Source organism: Mandrillus leucophaeus, unplaced genomic scaffold (genome assembly GCF_000951045.1).
Source record: "Mandrillus leucophaeus isolate KB7577 unplaced genomic scaffold, Mleu.le_1.0 Scaffold49, whole genome shotgun sequence".
Classification (NCBI taxonomy): domain Eukaryota; kingdom Metazoa; phylum Chordata; class Mammalia; order Primates; family Cercopithecidae; genus Mandrillus; species Mandrillus leucophaeus.
The window spans coordinates 5875154-5883896 of NW_012105253.1; the positions used below are offsets into that span (position 1 = coordinate 5875154).

Sequence of the window (8743 nt, forward strand, 5' to 3'; positions counted from 1 at the left end):
CTGACCTGCAATTCATAGAACAAGTTTTGTTTGTTTGTTTGTTGTTTTTGAGAAAGAGCACACTTTATCGGGAAGCAGACTGCTGCACAGTGACCAACAGACAAAGGCCACCCAATGGGCACTTACACACTAATTGTACTCCAACAGACACAGAATTTTTGCTGATAAAAATCAACAAGAACAGGGGTTCCTCTGGGCAACTCCCCCAACCTCATCCCTTTCAGGGTTGGACAAATCTCCCAACCATTTTCCTGATGGCAGCTGCGGTTCACTAGAGGTGGAACCCCTCAGGGGTGCCTTCTTGTTTCTTATAAAGAACATTTTCTTTAGATGTTTTGAAGTCTTCATTTTTCACTTTCATTCTATGTTCTCTTAAGGCCATCAGAGCAGCTTCTGTACAGATTGCCTTGATGTCAGCAGCAGAGAGGTCATCTCTAGCTACGATCAAGTCGTCCAGGTTACATCATGGATCAGCTTCATCCTGCTTGTGTGAATCTGAAAGATGCTCTTCTTAGTCTTTTCATCAGATAAGGGGAACTCAATCTTCCTGTCAATGCAGCCTGGTCTGGTAAGTGCTGGACCCAAAGTTTCTATTTGGTTTGTGGCCATGATAACTTTCACATCTCCCCTAAAATCAAATCCATCTGACTGGTTCAACAGTTCCGATGTTGTTCGCTGAATTTCTCTCTCACCACCAGAATTTGAGTCATATCTTTTTGTCCCAACGGCATCAATTTCATCAATAAACATGATGGATGGTGCGTGTTCTTCAGCAACTCGAAACAATTCCTATACGAGTTTGGGCCCATCACCTAGGTACTTCTGAATGAGTTGAGAGCCAACCACTCTCAAGAAACTGACTGAGGTTGGGTTTGCTACTGCTTTGGCTAACAAGGTTTTACCTGTGCTAGGTGGACCATAGCGAATGATCCCCTTAGGAGGCTTTACACCCATCTCTTTATAATACTCAGGATGGGTGAGAGGACGTTCCACAGATTCCTTAATTTCCTGAATTTGGTTGTCCAACCCCCCGATATCGGCATAGGTCTCCCGGGGGGCCTTTTCCACCTTCATCACTGTGACCGGGGATCCGTGTTATCTATCAGCACCCCTATCACAGCTTGCACCTCGTGGTTGAGCAGGACCAAGCAGCCAGGTTCCAGCAGATCTTTGTCTACAAGTGAAAGAACGCCGACATAGTGTTCTGAGCCCACAGATGTAGACACAATGGCATGATTTTCATCGATGATCTCTTCCAAGTTTCCTACTGACATCGGAGTCCCTCTCAGATCATCCACTTTTGATCTTTCCTCCTCTTGCTTTTCTTCTAATGGTTTCATTTGTTTCTGATTTCTAATGAACTCTTCCTCCCTGAGAAGACAGTCTTTAATTCTAACTTCCATAATTTTAACCAGCACTGAGTGTGAGGTGTCACCAGTGGCAGTTTGCTGGCAGCATATGATCCCTTTGTTTTCTCCTTCTTTTTCCCCACTCTAGTTGGTACGGGAGGTTCGTATTTCTTTTTCTTGTCCTTGTCATCCTTCTTTCCACCTCCAGGACCATGACCACCACTCTGACTTTGAACCATCTTGCCTTGGCCACTTGAGCTTCTGCTGCCGGAAGTTCGTCCACCCAGAACATGTTATTATGATCTTACAGAACACAGTTTATCTTATGTTTTCCTTCTCATAGAGTCTACTTCCAAATTCTTGAAACCTACGTTTGATTGTATGTTCAAAACAAAGTTAGTGCAGTCCATTGTCATCCTTCTTTTTTTTTTTTTCTTTTTCTTTTTTTTTTAGCTTCGTTTACCACTTCTGTTAGGTTTCTAGGGTTGCTGTAACAACAGTGGCTTACAACAACAGCAAGCTATTTTCTCACAGTTCCGGAGGCTGAAAATTCAAAAATCAAGGTATTTATAAGGCTACACTTCCACTTCCTCTGAAGCGCCCATGGTGAAAATCTGATTCATGCTCTTTCCTGGCTTCTGGTGTCGCCAGCAATCCTTGACATTCCTCAGCTTGCAGCTACACCACTCCACTTTCACCTGGCAATATCATCTTTAGGTGTGTCTGTATCTCCATATTTCTGTGTCTCCATTTCCCTATGCATATATGGATACCAGTCATTGGATTTAGGGCCCAGCCTAATCCAGTATGACCTCATCTTAACTACAGGCATGGGGGCTAGGATTTCAACATATTTCTTTGCAGAACTCAGTTCAACAAATTATTTTTTTGATGTTTGCTATTGTCTATGTCTTCCCTCTAGAATATTTCTTGACTAATACCCCTGTGTTTTCAAATGTCCCTCTCTTGGTCTTCTCCCTAATGGGAAAAGAAAATAGGATAGAAGTGGGGACAATGGTTCTCAACCAGTGGTGATTTTGTTCCACAGGAAATATTTGGCAATGACTGGAGAAATTTTTGGTTGTCACAACTTAAAGATGAAGGAGTTGCTGTTGGAATTCCCTGGGCAGGAACACTGCTAAACATCCTGCAATGCACAGAACACTCCACCTCCTAAATTCCCCCAAGAAAGAATTATCTGGTCTAAATGTCAATAGCGCTGAGGTTGAAAAACCTTGATCCAGAAGTTTACAGCACTATTAGAACATACATTCTCTCAGGATGGCTATCTCACATCTTTATCAGAGTGCACATTACTAGCTGAGAGTGGTGATAAGGAGTTTGGAGGTATAGACCTGGGACTGGTTCTATACCAAACACCTCACCTCACAGCTTGGTCTTTCTATAGTATTGATTGTCAAGTACAGCTGAAAAAACCGTCTGGGGAACTTAGAAAAATGACAGAAACTCAGGCCCCACTCTGTTCTATTGAACCAAAATTGATGGTGAATTGCAGAAATCTATCCTTTTGATGTTTACAGTCTAAAGAGCAAGTTGGAGAGTAACGAAACATACAAACAAAACATTGTTAACTTTTCTAGGAAAGGAGGTAGCCTAGGGGGAAACCAGTGGAAAAGAACAATAGAAATGTAGTCTTTACATAACTTAAAAAAAAAAAAAAAAAAAGCGTTAAGCAAACAAAAAACTTCTCTCTTCATTTTTTTAAATTGCAGATTAAGTTAGAAATAGATAAGTCTCCATTTTTAGAGAGGTTCAAAGATTAGAGTAGCTGTGTGAAAAGTGGACATACCCCCAGGTACCCATCAGCTTAGCATAATTCCCCACTAAGGCCACCTCGAGCATGGAACTCCTGGCACCACATTTACTAGAGTACTTCCTGAGTGCCCATGGCCTTGATACAGAGTCCCTTGAGCCCAGAAATCTGCTTCCATTCATGGTGTGATTTGACTAACACCTCAAACCAAGACTACTAAAAACAGTGCCTGACAAAGATTATGCACTCAATATATATGTGTTAAATAGATAAATAAATCAATACTCTAAAATGCAAGGGAAATCTTAATCCTAAGAGCCCACCTGACCACTGGAACACAGAATGTTCCAAGTTAGCAAAAGTGCTGTGTTTCCCTCAATCCTGAGGGATCACTCTAGAATGGAGAGTAATCTGTCACAGAGAGCATTATTACTGACATGCTCAGCAAGCAAGATGAGTGGGATGTCATAAAGTGCAAATGTGTTTTGGTCTTCCACTGTCTTTATAAATGAATTAACGTATTCTTAGTTGCAATGCACAGTCTCTATTTTCTAATGAGAAAGGCTGGTCGTCTATTTTGTCAGATGACTGAACCTGGTCAACTCAGGGAGTACTGCTGGCTGGACTCTTCCTTTTCCTGTTTACTTTCCCTTTGCTGCAAATCAGGGCTTTTGGTCCATCTTGGATTGAGCCAAGCAAGGAGAGGATAAACTTTTCTTGATTAAGAGAACTATTAACTAACTAGTTCTGCTCAGCCTTCCTAATATTTAAACCTTTTCCCGGGCACTTGTCTTGGTCCTTCAGATGCTCCCGTTGCACCTCCACTGGGCCAATCCAGTTGGGCTGTTCACATCTCTCACATCAGGCACCCGATCCCAAGCTAGACTCTTGTTTTCTCCTGAATCCATTCCACACAGAACTCTCCCTGTTGAAATTCCCACCACTACTCCAAACATGATAATGGACAAGGTTTCAAAGAACTCCAAGTAAGCTTGCCCCCTCCACTCTGGATCTTGGGAAAATTCATGGAGGAAAACTTATCCATTCTTTAAGATGCTGTCTTTGGGTCTTTGGTGATAGTGAAGGTTCTATTGACATTCCAGTTCTCTCTCTTTCTGTCTCTCTCCCTTCCTCCTCCTCCCACTCCTCCTACTCCTTCTCCTCCTCCTTCTCTGTCTCTCCCTCTCTCCCTCTCTCCCCCTCCCTCTCAATGCTTCATGCTACTAGCTATCATCTCAAGGCTGCCTGTCAATCAGCTTTGGCATGGAAAGAGGTACTCCCTCCTCATTCCTAGTAGGATGGATCTAAGGGCATAGACAGCAACTCTTCACAATCCACAGTTTAACTTAATCTGTTCTACCTTCCTTGTGAATTTGAGAGGCCTCTCACCATCCTAGGACACCTCCTGAGAAGTATCCACTCAGCAGTCTGGCACATAACTTTGAAATTCCACATCTTTTGAGTCTTGCTGACTAAACTGAAACTGAGAAACAAATAGCCCAATTGTATGAGCATTAACTCAGTAATTAAGAGTCTTCTTATTTTGACAATACATAGTGATTCAGTAATTGTTAAATGGCTACCCTCAGGTTATTTTTCCATTTTTATGTTTAATTTATAGTAATAATTAAACTAAAATGTGTATTGATTTTCAATCATAACTATGGAAGTTTTGCATGGCCAGGACACTATGACTTAAAGCCTACCCAGATTTATTATATAATCTCTTGCGTGAAATAGCCTCGAGAGTGCTCGTCTAAATCCATATCCATAAAACTGAAATAAACATTATTACCAAAATAACTAAAATAAGTGGAACTCAAGTAGCCAATCCACTAATCCAAATAAGTTTATAAAATGAAGCATTGGCAGCATTCCATATAGCAGCCAGAGGTAAGGCAAACTGTATTAAGATTTACCTTACCTAATCCTCCAATGTCTTCCAGCTGGACCTAGAATGAAATCCTAGGTCCTTAGCATAGCCTGCAAGGCTTAATGTGATTTGGCTCCTCCCTACATCCAGATCTTTTTTCCTGCTACTTTCTCCTTAAGCCACTTTATTCCAGGTATACTAGCTTTTCATACACCTCTTTGGCTTGTTACTGTTAAGGCCTCTGCAGTTTATGATGCTTCCACCACAGTGGTTCTCAACTGAAAGCAATTTCCCTCCTCCCTTATGAGATACTTATCAAGGCCTGGAGACAATTTGGTTGTAACAACTGGATTGGGGAATGGAGGTGCTATCAGCATCTACTGGGTATATACTAAGAATGCTGCTAAACATCCTGCAATCACAGTACAGCCCCTCCAGCAAATTATCATCTGGCCTCAGGTGTCAATAGTGCAGAGCTGGAAAAACTCCTCTCTCTCTGCAGTAATCTGCCTGCTTATCTTCGTATGCCTGCAATCTCTCTTTCTAGTCTCAACTCAAGGCTTCAGCGAAATGTTCTTCCAACCACCCAGGCTGACATAGCCCAGATCCCACCCCACTCCTGCTTAGTCATCACTGTATTATTTTCCTTAAAGTTCATTGTTTTATTGTCTCGTAGTTTCTAGCTCTAGAAGGGGGTTCCTTATTCTTCCTGTCCACGGACACATACCCAGCATCTGAGCAGAGTAGGGCACACAATGACATCTATTAGACAGGAGGTGGACTGGTGCATTCCAAAGGGAAGGGCACTTAAGAATGAGTTAATAAGTAACTGAGACCTTTTTAAGTTTTTTTTTTCCAGAAACACTTTTCTTAGCTAAAGAGGAGGGAGAAAGAGTTCAATAATTGATTTACAAAAACAGCAGGGAGTTTCAGATGCAATGGATTAGGAGATCAAGCTTTGCAATGGCATCACTGATGTTCTAAAGCTCAGGAAACTTGGAAGAATACTAGAGTACAACCCACACTAATATTACAGTAAAAATAACATGTTCACAAAATTGGCAACTCGTGCCTCTGTGACATAACTGAGCACTATTGTGAACAAATCTTACTGAATGAGCAACAAAAAGGGGAAAGCCCATTAGGTTCCTCATGAAGATAGGAGGAAAACCACTTAAAGACCAATGCAGGAGCTGCGAAATTTACTTGCATTTTACTTGGGCTTTAGTCAGTCCCTTTGCTGTAAATTAACATCAAATCAGTTGTTTATGAGTGTCAGCTTTCTAGATCAATTTCTTTCTGATTTGGTACCTGAATAGTAAAGATGGCATCCTTATTCCTCACTGGTTTGATGGTTCAGTCTTCAACCTCTGTTGACTGTTCAACTCAGAGAAGCAAAGACATTATGCAGTCAGAATGCTGCTGAAATGTTGTCAATTTTCTCGTTTTTAACCACTATCCACTCAGGTTTAACTTTTAAGGAATCAAGATTTTTCCATTTTCCAAAACACTGGGTATGCAGGAGCGTGGGGTGGAGGTGGGGAGAAGACACAAGAAGGAGTCGAAAAACTAAATCTATATCTCATGAAAGATTCTGATTCACCCCAGTTTTATCTTTAGCCAAGGAGTAGAAGCTCTATGGGTTGATGTGGGGAGTCTGTAAACTTCTCAAAATTAAAGTCAGAATAATGTTTATGTCTTGTTCTGAGAAGCATCTCTACCATTCTGCTGGAAACTCTAACATTTATGCTCCTTAGGTACTCTGAAAATTTTCCCTATTTGGTGACATAGCAGTCAGTTATAAAATTAGTATAAACTGCAGACAATTTTGATGAACTTAGTAGAATTTGGCGATACGTTATTCACGTGTTTCCGTTTCAGAACGTACAGAGATTTAGCAAAGAAGGCTGTGACTCACCGAGAGCCACAAGGAATCTTCGAGCTGGTGGTGAACTATTCCTGGGTATCCTATGATTTCCTCCAAGTAGAGAAGTGAGGTGAAGAGAAGAGGACAGGTGTTTTCTCCCTAGGGTAAGAGTTCCAGAAAGTAAAATAGAACAAGTTCAAAAGATTAGGCTCCTTCACTTTTATCCAACCCAATTTTTTTTTTCAAATATGATGTTACTTTACAAAATAAAGGAATTTATTTGGTGAAGATACTTGCAATTAAAGTTCATGTGAAGGAGTGAGGAGAAATTTGGGAAAAGAGGACTGCTTCAGAAGAGAACGATGAATGGTGGGAAAGCGGAGCAAACACAGGAAATTCTGCATTTTTTTTTTTTTTTTTTTACAATTAAGCAGTTAACAAATTGCAGCATCTGGATTTGGAGAAATAAAGACCAACCAATGCAAGCCTTGCACCCACTGTTTTCTCATCACAAGTCCATCAGTCATACTTAACAGAGAAGCTTAGGTTCCATCTTCTTAAATCTGCTAGAATCCTGTGGCAGGTGCACAGGAACAGCAATGGTCAGAATGCTGCCGTGTAAACTTGCAGTATGTGGCAAGCCCACAAATTAAAAAAAAAAAAATGCTGGAACGTTTTTGAACAGGAGAATCTGCACCTACCTAAACAAAGGCTTACTTATATACTTTTGTCTTTTGCTTTACTTTACATAGAAATATGTAATACCTTTGTATAATTATCCCCTGCCTGGAATAGAGGTGATGCAGAGATGAAGATACTCATCATTCAACACTCTTGATCTCTAAGAATCAAGTGAATTTTCTTTGAGGCTTAGATTTCCAGCTCTATGACAAAGGTTTTAGAGATAACCATATTACTTTAGTGACTACCTCTTGACTTTCCACATCAAAAGTAAATAGTCTCATTTGACAGAAAGATGTGTGAGTAGATCGTATTTCCCCCTTTGATGCTGTAAATAGGATATGAAGGTGATAAAAATACTAGGTTGTGCATATCTCTGTTGATATGAAAAGATAAAGTAAGAATGTACAAAGAAGAAAACCGATGACCACCAAGGCTAGATTTTACATCAAGAAAAACAAGAGATCCAAATGTGACTTTTGTCTCTAAGGAGGGGCAACCACCCTCACCTTTTGAAAATAGCTATTGGGTTGTAAGAAATATGGTTAGAAAAAAAAATTCAATAACCAAGTCTTGGGTTATGTGAAAATATAAAAAGCATGAATAATTCTTTGTGAAAACTCTATAAGCAATTCCGGAATGCCTGTCAGAAGAAGAACAGATGAGGACATAAAATCAGCCTGGTTAGTCGGTCTCCTTGAATGCAGAAGAAACGTCTCCCCACACTGTGTTTATAGTGCTTGAGGGCACAGCAAATAAATGTGTTCTTTTCCTTTGATGTTCACATCTGTAGCTGTGGGATTCCACTCCAACCTTGGGACAGATGGCCAAGAAGCTATGCTAGGCATTAATAGGGATTCCTTTGAGAGCCTGGCATAACTTTCTGTAAGAATAGCTGTCAGTCTACATATATTTATAGCAGGTAGTCACCCATATTCACAATTTGGGAAGGACTCAAACCCCTCTATATATTTTTTTTTCTTCTTATCACCATAGTGCTGAGAAGCTTGAAAATACCACTAGCCAATTCCTTCTGTACAGGCTTTCTAATGGTTCTTAATGTGTACGTTAATTACGCTAGCACCAAACTGGTCCCAGCACCTTGTTACCTAGCTAGCTAGCTGGTAGCAGGGCGGGTTCCTTTTTTTCTTCCTATTTTTCTAATTCCATGTCATATAGCAAAAGGTAATGAGCACAGA

The 8743-nt window shown here is 40.6% G+C and overlaps 1 pseudogene; it reads right to left on the reverse strand.

Annotated features, from left to right (window-relative positions):
• Positions 1–271: 271 nt before the first annotated feature.
• LOC105550541 lies at positions 272–1588 on the reverse strand (annotated as a pseudogene).
• Between the last annotated feature and the right edge of the window lie 7155 nt (positions 1589–8743).